We start from the raw sequence: 13,409 nt of genomic DNA, 5'->3' as shown, positions 1-13,409 counted from the left end.
TGAGATATCTGAGCCAGCATAGAAAGGAAGGAAAAGAGTCCACCAATACACAAAGAATGGGACTCCAGGGTGGTACAGGGATCCACATACAAGACTTAAGCCTAATTCAAGAGAATTTCAGTACATGCTTAGCACCTCTGAAAAATCAGGTCATGGGTTGTTTGGAAAAGAGGTTAAAAATGTTTCCCTGTGGAGAGGATGAAAAAAAGAACTAGCCACATGTAAAAGATTTTGGGCGCTCCAACACTACAGTGATGACAGCATAAGAACCTGTATAGAACACCGAACAGTAGGAGTCTTCAGCTTTGCTGAGAAAACATCAGTGACAAACTTCAGAATCCAAAAGGTAGCATGTCAGAGTTATTGGTTGTTGCTGAAGAAGGGCCTACAATACAATAATGTGATTACTCATTTTGATTATGGTGGTTTATAGTTAAGATTCTTTTCATTTATGAAGTGAAATAGAAAATACTGATTCTCATACTGCAGGCTTCACAGAAAAGGCCAGTTTTTAGAGTAAATTAAAAGACAAGAGAAGTGACAAGGCAAACCAGAGGAGGGACAGAGGGTTAGGGTTAGAGAGGAAAAAGGAGCAGATACACTTATAAGAGAAGCAGACAAAATGTTTATCAAGGCTGGCATCATTTCTGGAGCAGAGGAAACAGAGCTCAACGTAAGAGCCGAGGTCAAATAAGCAGAGAATAGTGTTATGAAATGCCTTAAAAGAAAGGGGGGGAATTTAAATGGATGCAATGGATTGAACACAAGAACAAGAGACTGATTACTCCTTATCAAAACAAAATGCAAGGGCTCAAATTCATTATTGTGAATGGCTAACAATACCGTTACTTCACAAAACCCAATACCCATTAAAATCTCTACTTCTATTCAAGTTTGTGACCCATATTCCTCTCTCCCCACCCCACATCAAGAAAAACCTCTATTATCTGTTTGACATGGGCTCAGCCATTCAACTGACCTGGGAACTGGTGTGGTCAGCCAAACTGACATTTCCTCATGCAGTCTGTCGCATCCTAATCTGTAGCAGGGTCATACATCAATTACATGATAACACACAAGCTACCCAATGAATACAATGTTTATAATCCTCTGGTGAAGGGGCTTTGCTATGTTTTAGCCCTCGCCTATTAGATGGGATTTCAGTGCACATTCAGCTTTCCATTTGCCTTACTAAACTTACAGTCAATATGCAGCTGTATTGAACTACTGTATTAAAGTACACTCTGCCAGATGTCACCAAGAGTCACTGGGTATCCATTTAACTGTTATGGATCAGAGACCCACCTTATGCGCTTATAGCGACACTAACAGAATATTACAGGTTTTTTTATTGCCAGGTTTATAAAGGATAATGGGAGGCTACTACCCTTACAGCAGTCTATTTAACACTCTAGGGCCTTGGCTACACTGGCAATTCACAGAACTGCACTTGCTGCGCTCAGGGATGTGAAAAAACACCCCCCTGAGCGCAGCGAGTGCAGCGCTGTAAAGCGCCAGTGTAATCAGTGCCTGCAGCGCTGCACGCTATTCCCCTCGGAGAGGTGGAGTATTTGCAGCACTGCGAGAGAGCTCTCGCAGCGCTGGCGGTGCGACTACACTCGTGCTTCACAGCGCTGCCGTGGATTTAACGGGCTAGGCTAACCTGCCGTGGCAGCGCTGTGAATCCACGAGTGTAGCCAAGGCCTAGAAAAACACAGCCTCAAGTGTAGCAGCCCTGTTACGGCTTGTGTTCACTGCATAGTTAACTGAAGTTATAACTCAAGTGTTGCATCTAAAGTTGCTGGCCCACCAAGGGGTCTAGTTTACGGCTTGAGTAAGCACAGCTTGTCAGCTGCCAATACAATCACTCTGGGCTTTTCAAATATTTTTTTTGCAGTGTGGCCACTCTCACTCAAGCTAGGCTAACCTGAGTGATCGCTACAGTGATGACATAGCCTTAAAATTAAAATGATTTTTAAAGCAGCACACTTTTGAAATATTCCACAATTCTGAGCCCTCTCTCCAGCATAATACTTCAAAATAGTTATGAGTCTCAGTTCAGCCAGTTCACCCATTACACTTTATATCGCACCTTAATCTAAGATGTTGTATTTACATTGCACTTTTTATTAAAAACAACAGATCCCAAGGAGCTTCACTGGTCATAAACATTTGAAGATCATTCCCCATACCAGCACAACAAGAAAGTCAGTGAAATGCTCTACAAGTTCAGAGAAGCATTGCAAGACAATTTTGAACTGAAACTATAAGAGTGGACTAGTGTAGCGGTTCTCAAACTGGGTCCCGAGTACTCCGGGGGTCCGCAAGTCATGTCCGAGGCCACCTCCCCCCTCCAAGTGCCTCTTGCACACTGCAGGGGAAGGGGCAGAAAGAGGCAGGGAAGAGGAGGGGCAGGAGTGGGGGCTGAGCATCCCTGGTGAAAATAAAAACCAGCTTGGGGATCCGCTACAAATTTTAAATCAAAATAGGGGTCCTCAGGCTGCTAAAGTTTCAGAACCACTGGACTAGTGGATTGATTTAAATCAAGGTATTAAAATAATTATTTAAATCACCAAGTGGAAAACTTTGATTTTAATAATCAATTTTAATCAACTTTTCCATTTATATGTCAGTTATTTTCTAAAGCAGTGGTCCCCAAACTTTTTACCTCATGCCCCCCTGCTTACCCGTCGGCACCCCCTTCCCGCCGAGCCGGGAGTGGGGCTACAGCTCAGGGGGGTGTAGGGGACATGGACGGGGTAAAGGGGCCAAGGCTGGAGGCAGGAGAGCAGCCTTGGCCGGGGCTGGCAGCCCGGGCCCCTAGGCGTGGAACTGGGGCCAGGAACAGAGCTGGGTGGTGATCCCTCCCGATGTGGGGGCTGGACTGGGCCCCAGTCGCACCCCCGCAGTTTGGGGACCTCCATTCTAAAGAAAGGTGTATTCTCACTGGTTGTTGTAGCCATTAAAACATGTTTATTAACAACTAAATAGAGCCTTCACGCTACATCTGGTACATCTTTTTGCTACATTGAAGGGTACATTATAACTTATAACTTCAGAAGAAGTGAGGTTCTTACCCATGAAAGCTTATGCTCCCAATACTTCTGTTAGTCTTAAAGGTACCACAGGACCCTCTGTTGCTTTTAACTGGTTTTAGTAAATGGTCAAAAATTCATCAGAGTTTAAACATTTCAGTTCCTACTGGAAATGAATCAATATTTCATCTATTACTATTTCTCAAGTTGTTTTGTAGTGGTATTGTAGTCATGCTGGTCCCAGGACAGGTAGGTGAAGTAATATCTTTCATTGGACCAGCTTCTGTTGGTGAAAGAGACAAGCTTTGGAGCTACACAGAGCTCTTCTTCAAAGTTCAGTGTAGCTGGAAACCTTGTCTCTTTCACCAGTGAAGCTGGTCCAATAAAAGATATTACCTCACCCATCTTGTCTCTGTTTCTCAAGTGACACTTAATAGATGGAAGTACTTGAAAAACAGTAAAAAGTTCTGTGGTAGTCATTTATTTGGGGTGTGGTTTTAGTTAACCTTATAAAGCTCATTTAATTACATTCTCCCATACACAAATGGTTTGATTTTTTTAAAAAGAACAATTACATGACCTAATGAAGAGGTTCTCAACCTTTTGCAAACTTTGACCTTAAACCATGATGTTGATAAATCATTAAAACTCCAATTTCCATTAAGTATTACAGTTTTCACTCATCTTTAGTAGTTTGCAATGCCATTTAATTTCATGTTGCATAAATTAAAAATAGTTAAAATGTAAGTTAATCAACTGGTATATTAGTTTCAAAACATTCACACAAGTATAGTCCGTGGGATAGCTGCACAGTCCTTTCAGCATGCACAGATACTCTAGTGGTGAGTGAGGTATAAATACCTCTAAAGATAGAGAAATGTCAAGAGGGAAATCAAAGCAATAAGTCAGTCAGTAAGGTAGGAATGAACAGAAATCATATGCCTGTATGCTGTATCAGCACATGCACTCCAATGCAGGCACATATACCTGTGCAGCCAATAGTCACATCCTTCCGCCACCTGATCTACGTGCTACCGAATTATTTGCCGTTCAGATCCTCCACACTATTCCTTGTGTTTACATTTTAAACTTCCCTCCAAAATTATCCATTAGAGATAGTTAGATATTTAATATTTCAATACTCAAAGCTCATTCACTTGCAAAAAAAAATAAACAGCACACCTGTCCAATTTATTTGAACTTAACATTTGATCGACATACCTGGTCTGGTAAATGTGTGTACAGAGATTTCACTCAGTTTAGTAAGATCATTAGAAATGGCATATTATGGGTGTTGTAATGATGCTCACTCTGGCCTTGGCTACACTTGGGAATTCACAGCGCTGCCGTGCGAGTGTAGTGGCGCCGGCAGAGCTCTCTCGAAGAATCAGACAGCCACGCCGCCATGGGGACCCGGTGCAGGAGGGGCGAGCCGGGGCTCAGGACCTGCTCTCGGAAGGGCAGAGCGCGGGGCTGGGGAGGTGCCAGCCTAGGGCACGGCGGGGCCGCCAGCTGCAGCGCCAGCCTCCTCACCTGTGGCACCAGCGCTGCTGGGCGGCCCGGGTCGGGGGCGAGGGCGCCGGCCTCAGCGAGGAGCGCCCAGGCCAGCCTTCGCCCCGGGCCTCCGCTCAGTCAGCGCCGGGGGGAAGAGGGGGCGTCCTTCAGCCACCGCATCCCAAACACTCCCCCGCGCGCAGACACACCGCAGGGCGCAGCCCCCTCCCCACCGAGAGGCGAGGCAACCAGTGGGGGGGGGGGGGAGGTGGTAGCTGGAGGGGTCTTGGGGGGGGGGGAGCTCCACCCGCACCGTCACCGGTACGGACACTGCCCCCCCCCGCCGCCGCCGCGGCTCGCGGGCAGCTCGTGACCGCCCCTCCCCTCGCTCGTCCTCTCCCCCCTGTGAAAGTTCTCCAGGCACCGAGTCCGAACCCGGGGGGGGGGGGGCGCCGCTCGGAACCGCCACCCTCCTCGCCACGAGCCGCACGCGCGCCGAGAAGGGGAGTGAGGGGCGCGCGCGTCGAGTGCAGACCCCTTACCTGAGTCTCGCGAGGCGGCGGCAGCGGACGCGCGGCGCTGCCTCCAACCTGTGCGTGCGCGCTGCGCTCCCAGCTGCCCTAAATTACAGACGCCGCCATGATGGAGGGGGGGGGGGAGCGAAAGGGCATCAGGTAACGTTAGCGTGGTCACGTCACGGGGGAACCGGAAAGACAGTTCGCGTCGTGTGACCTCTACTCGGCGGCGATAGCAAACACCCTTCCGCGAGCCAATGGGTAACTTCCGCCTCGGTACCTGTCATGGCGGCGGTGAAGGAGGTTAGGTGTCGGTCTGACTCGCTGCCTTGATAGAGCCGGGCTGCCCCCGCTCAACGCGTGACACAGGCTCCCTCATGCACACCCCGCCAACCCGAGCGCACGGCCCTGTGCCCCGAGCCCACTGCCCCTGCGACTCTCTGGTCCCACTGTCCTCGATGGGGAGGGGCTTGTCCTGGCCCCGTGGCCCCATTGCCCTCAGTCCTCTCACCCAACTGCCCTTCATGGAGCTGGGCTGGGATCATCTGTTCCTGCGTCCTCCTGTCTCATTAATATTTCCAATCTTTTAAATCTCTCTCTCAGCTCCAAAATCCAGAACAAAAAAACCACACTCCCTGCCCAACTCCTCCTCACCAAAACGTGCTCTCCCACCCAACTAAAATATATGCCTCCCCACCCTGAGAAAACTAAGTGTCCCTACTGACTGTGCCAAAAATCGTCACCCTGCTGAGCAAATAATTCACCAGGGTGCAGCAAAAAAAGACATTGCATTGCAACACAGGGTTGCTTGCTATTATTTTTATTTGTTAAGCAGCAACTGCTTGGTCTATGTTGGTTAGAAAGGCAACGCTCCAAGAAGCAGCTTTTAATAATGCTCCCAAATGTAATACGCACTACAAATGCTTCATGTGACCTGTGAACAGTCCACAAGTGGATCACTTGGAGAAAACTGACACCATCCCCAAACACCAAAGTAGTTGTCAGCCCTACCCAACAAGCTTAGGCCTGATCTACACTACAATCCATGCAACAAACCTCGATGCCAACTCTTCCCACATATCTACACCAGCGACACCATCACAGGACCTAACCAGATCAGGTACAACATCACCGGTTCATTCACCTGCACGTCCACCAATGTTATATACGCCATCATGTGCCAGCAATGCCCCTCTGCTATGTACATCAGCCAAACTGGGCAGTCCCTATGTAAAAGGAGAAATGGACACAAGTTAGATATTAGGAATGGCAATATACAAAAATCAGTAGGAGAACACTTCAACCTCTCTGGACACACAATAGCAGATTTAAAGGTAGCCATCCTACAGCAAAAAAAAAAAAAACTTCAGGACCAGACATCAAAGAGAAACCGCTGAGCTCCAGTTCATTTGCAAATTTGACACCATCAGCTCAGGATTAAACAAAGACTGTGAATGGCTAGCCAACTACAAAAGCAGCTTTTCCTCCCTTGGTGTTCACACCTCAACTGCTAGAAGAGGGCCTCATCCTCCCTGACTGAACTAACCTCGTTATCTCTAGACTGATTCTTGCCTGCATATTTATACCTGCCTCTGGACATTTCCATTACATGCGTCTGACAAAGTAGGTATTCACCCACGAAAGCTTATGCTCCAATACATCTGTTAGTCTATAAAGTGCCACAGGACTCTTTGTTGCTTTTTACAGATCCAGACTAACACGGCTACCCCTCTCATACACTACAAACTTAGGTTGACATAAGCCACGTTAAGTCGATCTAGTAATATATGTGTTCACACTACTGAGTCCTTTCCATTGACCTAAGTAGCCTGTAAAGTCAACTTCTATACTCCATCTCCACGAGAGGCGTAGCGCTTGATTTGACATCCAGGGGTCAACATGAGGATAGTGTAGACACTGTGTTGTGTAATTCAAATTAATTGGCCTCCAGGAGGTGTCCCACAGCGCTCCGCTGTGATCGCTCTGGAGAGTACTTTCAACTCCATTGCACCATCAGCCAGGTACGCAGGAAACAGACACTTTGCTGTTAAAGCCCTGGGAACTTTTGAATTTTCATTTCCTGTTTGATCAGCATAGAGAGCTCGCCAGCACAACTAATCATGGAGACTCAAGGCTGCAAACACGCTCCAGCATAGAGTACACAGGAGGTGGTGGATCTTATTGCTGTCTGGGGAGAAGAATCTGTGCAGGCAGAGCTCCAGTCCAGCAGAAGAAACGCTGACATTTATACCAAGATTGTGCAGGACATGGGGGAGAAGGGCTACACCACCAGGAACACTCAGCAGTGCCTCGTGAAAATAAAGGCGCGTACCAGAAGACAAGGGAGGCGAACAGTCGTTCTGGTTCTGCCCAACAGACCTGCCACTTTTATGAGGAGCTGCATGCGATTCTCAGCGACAACCGCACAACTACCCCACAACGCTCAGTGGATACCTCCCAGGAGCCCCGGGCAACCTCGAGCAACAATGAGGAGGACATTGTTGACAAGGAAGAGGAGGAGAATGTAAGGTAGGCAAGCGGAGGATCCATTCTTCCCAAAAGCCAAGAACTGTTTTTAACCCTGGAGCCCATCTCTTCACAGGACCAATTGGCAGCGGAGCATGATGCCGGGAAAGGTACCTCTTGTGAGTACACATTTCCAATCAAACTGTAGGGGTTACATGCTATTATTTTTTATGTTTAATCTGAACAAAAATGTAGATGTAGTGGGTATTGGTGGCCATTCCAGCTATGAAGAGGGTGCTGTCTGAAAAAGACTATTTATGTGCAAGGGGATGGCGTGGGAATCTTCCATGGAGATCTCTAGGAAGTTTTCATGGAGGTACTCTGCAATCCTTTGCAGAAGGTTTTTGGGAAGGGCTGCCTTATTTTGTCTATCACAGTAGGACACTTTCCCGTGCCACTCCAGTATTAACTCTACTGACATAATTGCAGCACACAGCATTCCAGCATAAGGACCACGTCTGTACCCAGACGCTTGCAGCATCAGTTCCCTTGCCGCCCCTGTTACCCTCAGGAGAGTGATATCGCATAGGGTCACGTAGGAGAAACGGGGAAGTTCTCAATGCTAGCCCTTAAACCGCAAACAATTCAACAAGTAATCCATCCCCCATTTGGTGAAATATGAGTCATGCAACCACGCTTTCCCAAACGTGCCGTCATTGGAAGGGATCACCGTGTATTGCAAGCAGCACTGGGAAAAAAGGGGGGAGGGGCTGTTTGTCTCCCCTCCCTCCCGCCCTGCCCCAGTGCCATGCCACTTTTGTAACAAACTATTTGGGGGGCTTTACACTGGTGCCTGTCCTCAAGCACCACCCAGGTTGCTATGGGAAAGGGGGCTTTTCTCAAGTTTCAACCTGTGATCCCAAGGATGTCTTCACAAAAGCAACAGCACAAGACCTCGTGCCCAGGCCTTGTGGCCTTACTCACCATGGCTGGAGCAGCAAACCGACTCTTGCAATAGCCGGTGGTTGTGATTATGTTGTGGCTTTCAGTGAAGTGTATTGAGGGGTGGTTTTTTTAATAAAAAAAAAAAAAAAAAACTTGCACCAGAAACAATGTATGCACTGTCAATGCTACCCTTGTGCTTTGCATTCCTTGCAGCTGAAACCTTGTCCCTCGGCGCATCCTCTACACCAGGACAGTGAGTTTCCCAGATTAGAAGGCAGAAAAAGAAGACTTTGGAGGACATGTTCAGTGAGTTAATGCACGCCTCAGGGAGTGACAAGACGGAGCTCAGAGCATGGAGGATCACACTGTCCGAGGACATGGACAGGGAGGACAGGAGAGCATGCAGGGAACAAGAGCGTGCCATGCAGGAAGAGATGCTGCGGATTATGAAGGAGCAGTCAGACATATTGAGGCATCTGGCTGAGGTTTAAGAAAGGCAGCTGGATGCTAGAGTCCCTCTGCAGCCTATGCTGAACCTGCTGCCATCATCGCCCAGGTCTATATCCTCCTCTCCCAAATGTCCTATGAGGCGCGGGGGAGGGCGAAGTTTGGTATCCCTTGCACTCAATGCCAGGGGAGGGTACAAGGACCAGAAGGTGCCCGTTCCCACACTTTTGATTGTTATTGTAGTGCAGGGTTTCTCAAACAGGGGTCGCCGCTTGTGTAGGGAAGCCCTTGGCGGGCCGGGCCGGTTTGTTTACCTGCCCCGTCCGCAGGTCCGGCCGATCGCGGCTCCCACTGGCCGCGGATCGCTGCTCCGAGCCAATGGGAGCTGCTGGCAGCGGCGTGGGCCTGGGACTTATTGGCCGCCACTTCCAGCAGCTTCCATTGGCCCAGAGCAGCGATCCGCGGCCAGTGGGAGCCGCGATCGGCCCGGCCCGCCAGGGGCTTTCCCTACACAAGCGGCAACCCCTGTTTGAGAAACCCTGTTGTAGTGCATCTGTAAGCAAGTTTTCCTTGTTTCTCCCCACACAGTGTTATCAGCCCTTTTGCCCCAGGTTATCTTACTTGTCTTTGTTGTCTCTGTGTGTTTGTGTGCATAATAAAACTTAAGGGATTGAGGAAAAAAGGCTCTATATTCATTCAACACAAGGTGGTTGGTGGGGGTGGAGTTTACAGGGGAGAAAATGCAATAGAGGGGACAGTTTGGTAAGGAAGAACATAGATAAGTATCACATTACTCTGGCTCATTGCTGAAACTGGCTTTCAAAACCTCATGGAGAGCAGAGTCCCTTGATGTGCTCTTCTTATTGCCCTGGTGTCTGGTTGCTCAAAATTGGCTGCCAGGTGATCTGCCTCAACCCCCCACCCTGGCAGAAACTTTTCTCCCTTTGTTTCAAAGATATTATGGAGCACAGAAGGTAGCAATAACAATGCAGATATTGCTTTCACTGAGGTCTAACCTAGTGAACAAACAGTGCCAGCAACCTTTATCAGGGGATAGCCGTGTTTGTCTGTATCCACAAAAACAACAAGGAGTCTGAAGAAGTGAGGTTTTTTACTCACGAAAGCTTATGCCCAAATAAATCTGTTAGGATATGTCTACACTACAGGATTAATCCGAATTTACAAAATTCAATTTTTGGCAACTGATTGTATAAAGTTGAGTGTATGCGGCCACACTAAGCACATTAATTTGGCGGTGTGCGTCCGAGGCTAGCATCGACTTCCAGAGCGTTGCACTGTGGGTAGCTATCTCATAGTTCCCGCAGTCTCCTCTGCCCATTGGAATTCTGGGTTGAGATCCCAATGCCTGATGGGACAAAAAACATTGTCGCGGGTGGTTCTGGGTACATCCTCTCCCTCCCTCCAGGAAAGCAACAGCAGACAACCTTTTCGCGCCTTTTTCCTGGTGAACAGTGCAGACACCATACCGCGGCAAGCACGGAGCCCGCTCAGCTCAAGACAGCAGTCATGAGCATTGTAAACACCTCGCGTGTTATCGTGCAGTTTATGCTGAACCAGAACCTGCAAAACCAGGCGACGAGGAGTAGTTCTGCTAGCACGGAATCCTCTCCCCATATAGCGATCAGATCCAGTACCTCCAGTACGGTCCATGCTGGTGCTCTTTTTCAATTCTTGGACTGCATGGTTACCTGTGCTGATGAGCTCTGCGTGGTCACCTGTGCTCTCCACACTGGGCAAACAGGAAATGAAATTCAAAAGTTCGCGGGGCTTTTCCTGTCTACCTGGCCAGTGCATCCGAGTTCAGATTGCTGTCCAGAGCAGTCACAATGGTGCACTGTGGGATAGCTCCCGGAGGCCAATACCATCGAATTGCGGCCACACTAACCCTAATTCGAAATGGCAATACCGATTTCAGCACTATTCCCCTCGTCGGGGAGGAGTACAGATATCGATATTAAGAGCCCTTTATATCGAAGTAAAGGGCATCGTCGTGTGGACGGGTGCAGGGTTAATTTGGTTTAACACTGCTAAATTCGAGATAAACTCGTAGTGTAGACCAGGCCTTAGTCTTTAAGGTGCCACCGGACTCCTAGCAACCTTTTAAATGTTGTGACAAAGTTCCTCCTCTATCTTGGTGGGTCCTGCAGTTATTGGCGGATTTTCTTGCCTCAGAGATTCACGATGTGGGTTGGGGAACAGCTCAGAGACCTTCCCCTCTAGAAGAACCCACAGTCCAGGTCAATTGGGAGGTTTGGGGGGAAACCCGGGCCCGCCCTCTACTCTGGGTTCCAGCCCAGGGCCCTGTGGACTGCAGATGTCTATAGTGCCTCCTGTAACAGCTGCATGACAGCTACAACTCCCTGGGCTACTTCCCCATGGCCTCCTCCAAACACCTTCCTTATTCTCACCACAGGACCTTCCTCCTGGTGTCTGATAACGCTTGTGCTCCTCAGTCCTCCAGCAGCACACCCTCTCAGCTCCTTGCTCCCAGCTCCTCACACTCACACCACAAACTGAAGTGAACTCCTTTTAAAACCCAGGTGCCCTGATTAGCCTGCCTTAATTGATTCTAGCAGCTTTTTCTTAATTAGCTCCAGGTGTCCTAATTAGCCTGCCGGCCTTAACTGGTTCTAGCAGGTTCCTGATTACTATAGTGCAGCCCCTTCTCTGGTCACTCAGGGAACAGAAAACTACTCATCCAGTGACCAGTATATTTGCCCTCTCCCAGACTCCTGTACCCCTCTGGTCTGGGTCTGTCACAACATCCAAAGGCACTTTCCACCATCATTCTGCACTTGCTCGCCTATGGTTGAACCGGTCCTTACTGTTGTCCAGGCTGCCGATGTACAGCTTCATGAGCCATGGGAGCCCTGAAAACTTGTATCACAACAGATCCCACAGTAGATATACCCAGTCAAAATTGATGCCCCACTGACCGGTAGCAGTTTAGCATTGCAAGCTTCAGCAGAGCTATCACCACTCGTTTCTCCACTGTCAGAGCAGCTCTCATTTTAGTATTGCTGTGCTTCAGGGCTGGGGAAAGTTCTTCACGCAGTTCCTGGAAAGTGGCCTTACGCATTCAAAAGTTCTGCAGCCACTGCTCCTCATCCCATAGCTGCATAACAATGTGGTCCCACCAGTCAATGCTTGTTTCCTGGGCCCAGAAACAGTGCTCTACCATGCCAAGGTGATGTGTGACTGTCACCAGCAACTGCGAATTGCTCTGCTCTGTGTCTTCCAGCAGGGCTGCTAGAGTGGCATCGCATTGTTCCACGCAGCAGCTCCAGTATTGGCTGTGTAAATACTGCAAGATAAGGCATGAGGTGTTTGTAATGCTCACAACAACAGTGTACAACCGAGCGGGGTCCATGCTTATCGTGCTATGGCATCGGCGCGGGTAACCCAGGCTTACGAAAAAAGGCACAAAAAAGGCTTGGTTTGTTTGATGTTGATTCCAGGGATGAGGGAGGTAAGTGCATCATGGGAGGCTAGCGCCATGTTCCCATAACCACCTGCATCAATGTTTTGGTCCCATAAGGCATTGCAAGCCCAACCCAAAATTCCATTTGGCTACATGCACTGTAGGATAGCTACCCACAGTGCAGTGCTCCGTGTGTCGATGCAAGCCCTGTTAGTAAGGATGCACTCCACCAACACAATTAACATAGTGTGGACACACAAGATTGACTTGCTTAAATCGGAGGCTTGATGTCGACTTACATAAAGTTGACTTAACTTTGTAGTGTAGACATGGCCTTAGCTTACTCAGCCTCAAATCACTTATGCGTCCCACAAAATATTATGCTGTGAAGATGCATTTTCCACATGGTGATGTTTTCATACAAAACAAATAGGATTATTTTTTTGTTGACATGCACTAGGAGAAATACCACAATATCACACTATGCCAGTTGAAAAAGTGGCAAGCCTATGTAAGATCCAAATTTGTCTTCATCCCTCTCAAACTTGTAGATGCTTGTACACTAATTTTAGGCTTGATATCCTGTATAGGTTTCAGAGACTAGAGGATGACATGATCTCCAACACTTAAATGTTCATACTTCAGCTGGTATAGCACTTTTAGAGTTCAATAAATAGTTTGTAAACTGTGCCACTAGGTGGCAACATAATCTCTCTCTCTCACACACAATTTACAGGCAGACTTGGAGCTGCTAGAGGCATTCCATGTGCACTGTCAGCACCAAATACGGAGTATAAAGTGGTTTGATTTTGGGTGAAATGTCACAATTGTGCAGAGATCTGTCCTTCCTTCAATCACTCATTTTATTAAAAAGTGGTGTTGCATGCTCATCAGCCATGTCACATGGATGGACAAACAAAACACCACCTCACACTGTGTTCTCAAACTCCCTAGGGACATGTGAAGGGGTCCACGCTCTGACCCTACCTAGTGCCACTCATGAGGCCTCTCCACAGATTTGTGGATTTGCAGGATTGAGCCAGATCTGGGAACTTCACTACATGA

The 13,409-nt window shown here is 48.2% G+C and overlaps 1 protein-coding gene across 3 annotated transcripts in view; it reads right to left on the bottom strand.

Moving 5' to 3' along the window:
• The window catches only part of BCL2L13 (BCL2 like 13), a 67,074-nt gene extending 61,897 nt beyond the window's left edge, over positions 1–5,177 (bottom strand). For 2 of the 3 annotated variants that reach the window (XM_054035557.1, XM_054035565.1), the window contains exon 1: positions 5,072–5,177. The gene's annotated coding sequence lies outside the window, so the exon portion shown is untranslated. The remainder of the gene's footprint in view (positions 1–5,071) is intronic. The other variant, XM_054035553.1, reaches the window with a different exon arrangement.
• Positions 5,178–13,409: the final 8,232 nt, after the last annotated feature.

The sequence above is a fragment of the Malaclemys terrapin genome, chromosome 1 (genome assembly GCF_027887155.1).
Source record: "Malaclemys terrapin pileata isolate rMalTer1 chromosome 1, rMalTer1.hap1, whole genome shotgun sequence".
In the NCBI taxonomy this organism is placed as follows: domain Eukaryota; kingdom Metazoa; phylum Chordata; order Testudines; family Emydidae; genus Malaclemys; species Malaclemys terrapin.
This window is presented reverse-complemented; position numbering and strand designations above follow the sequence as displayed.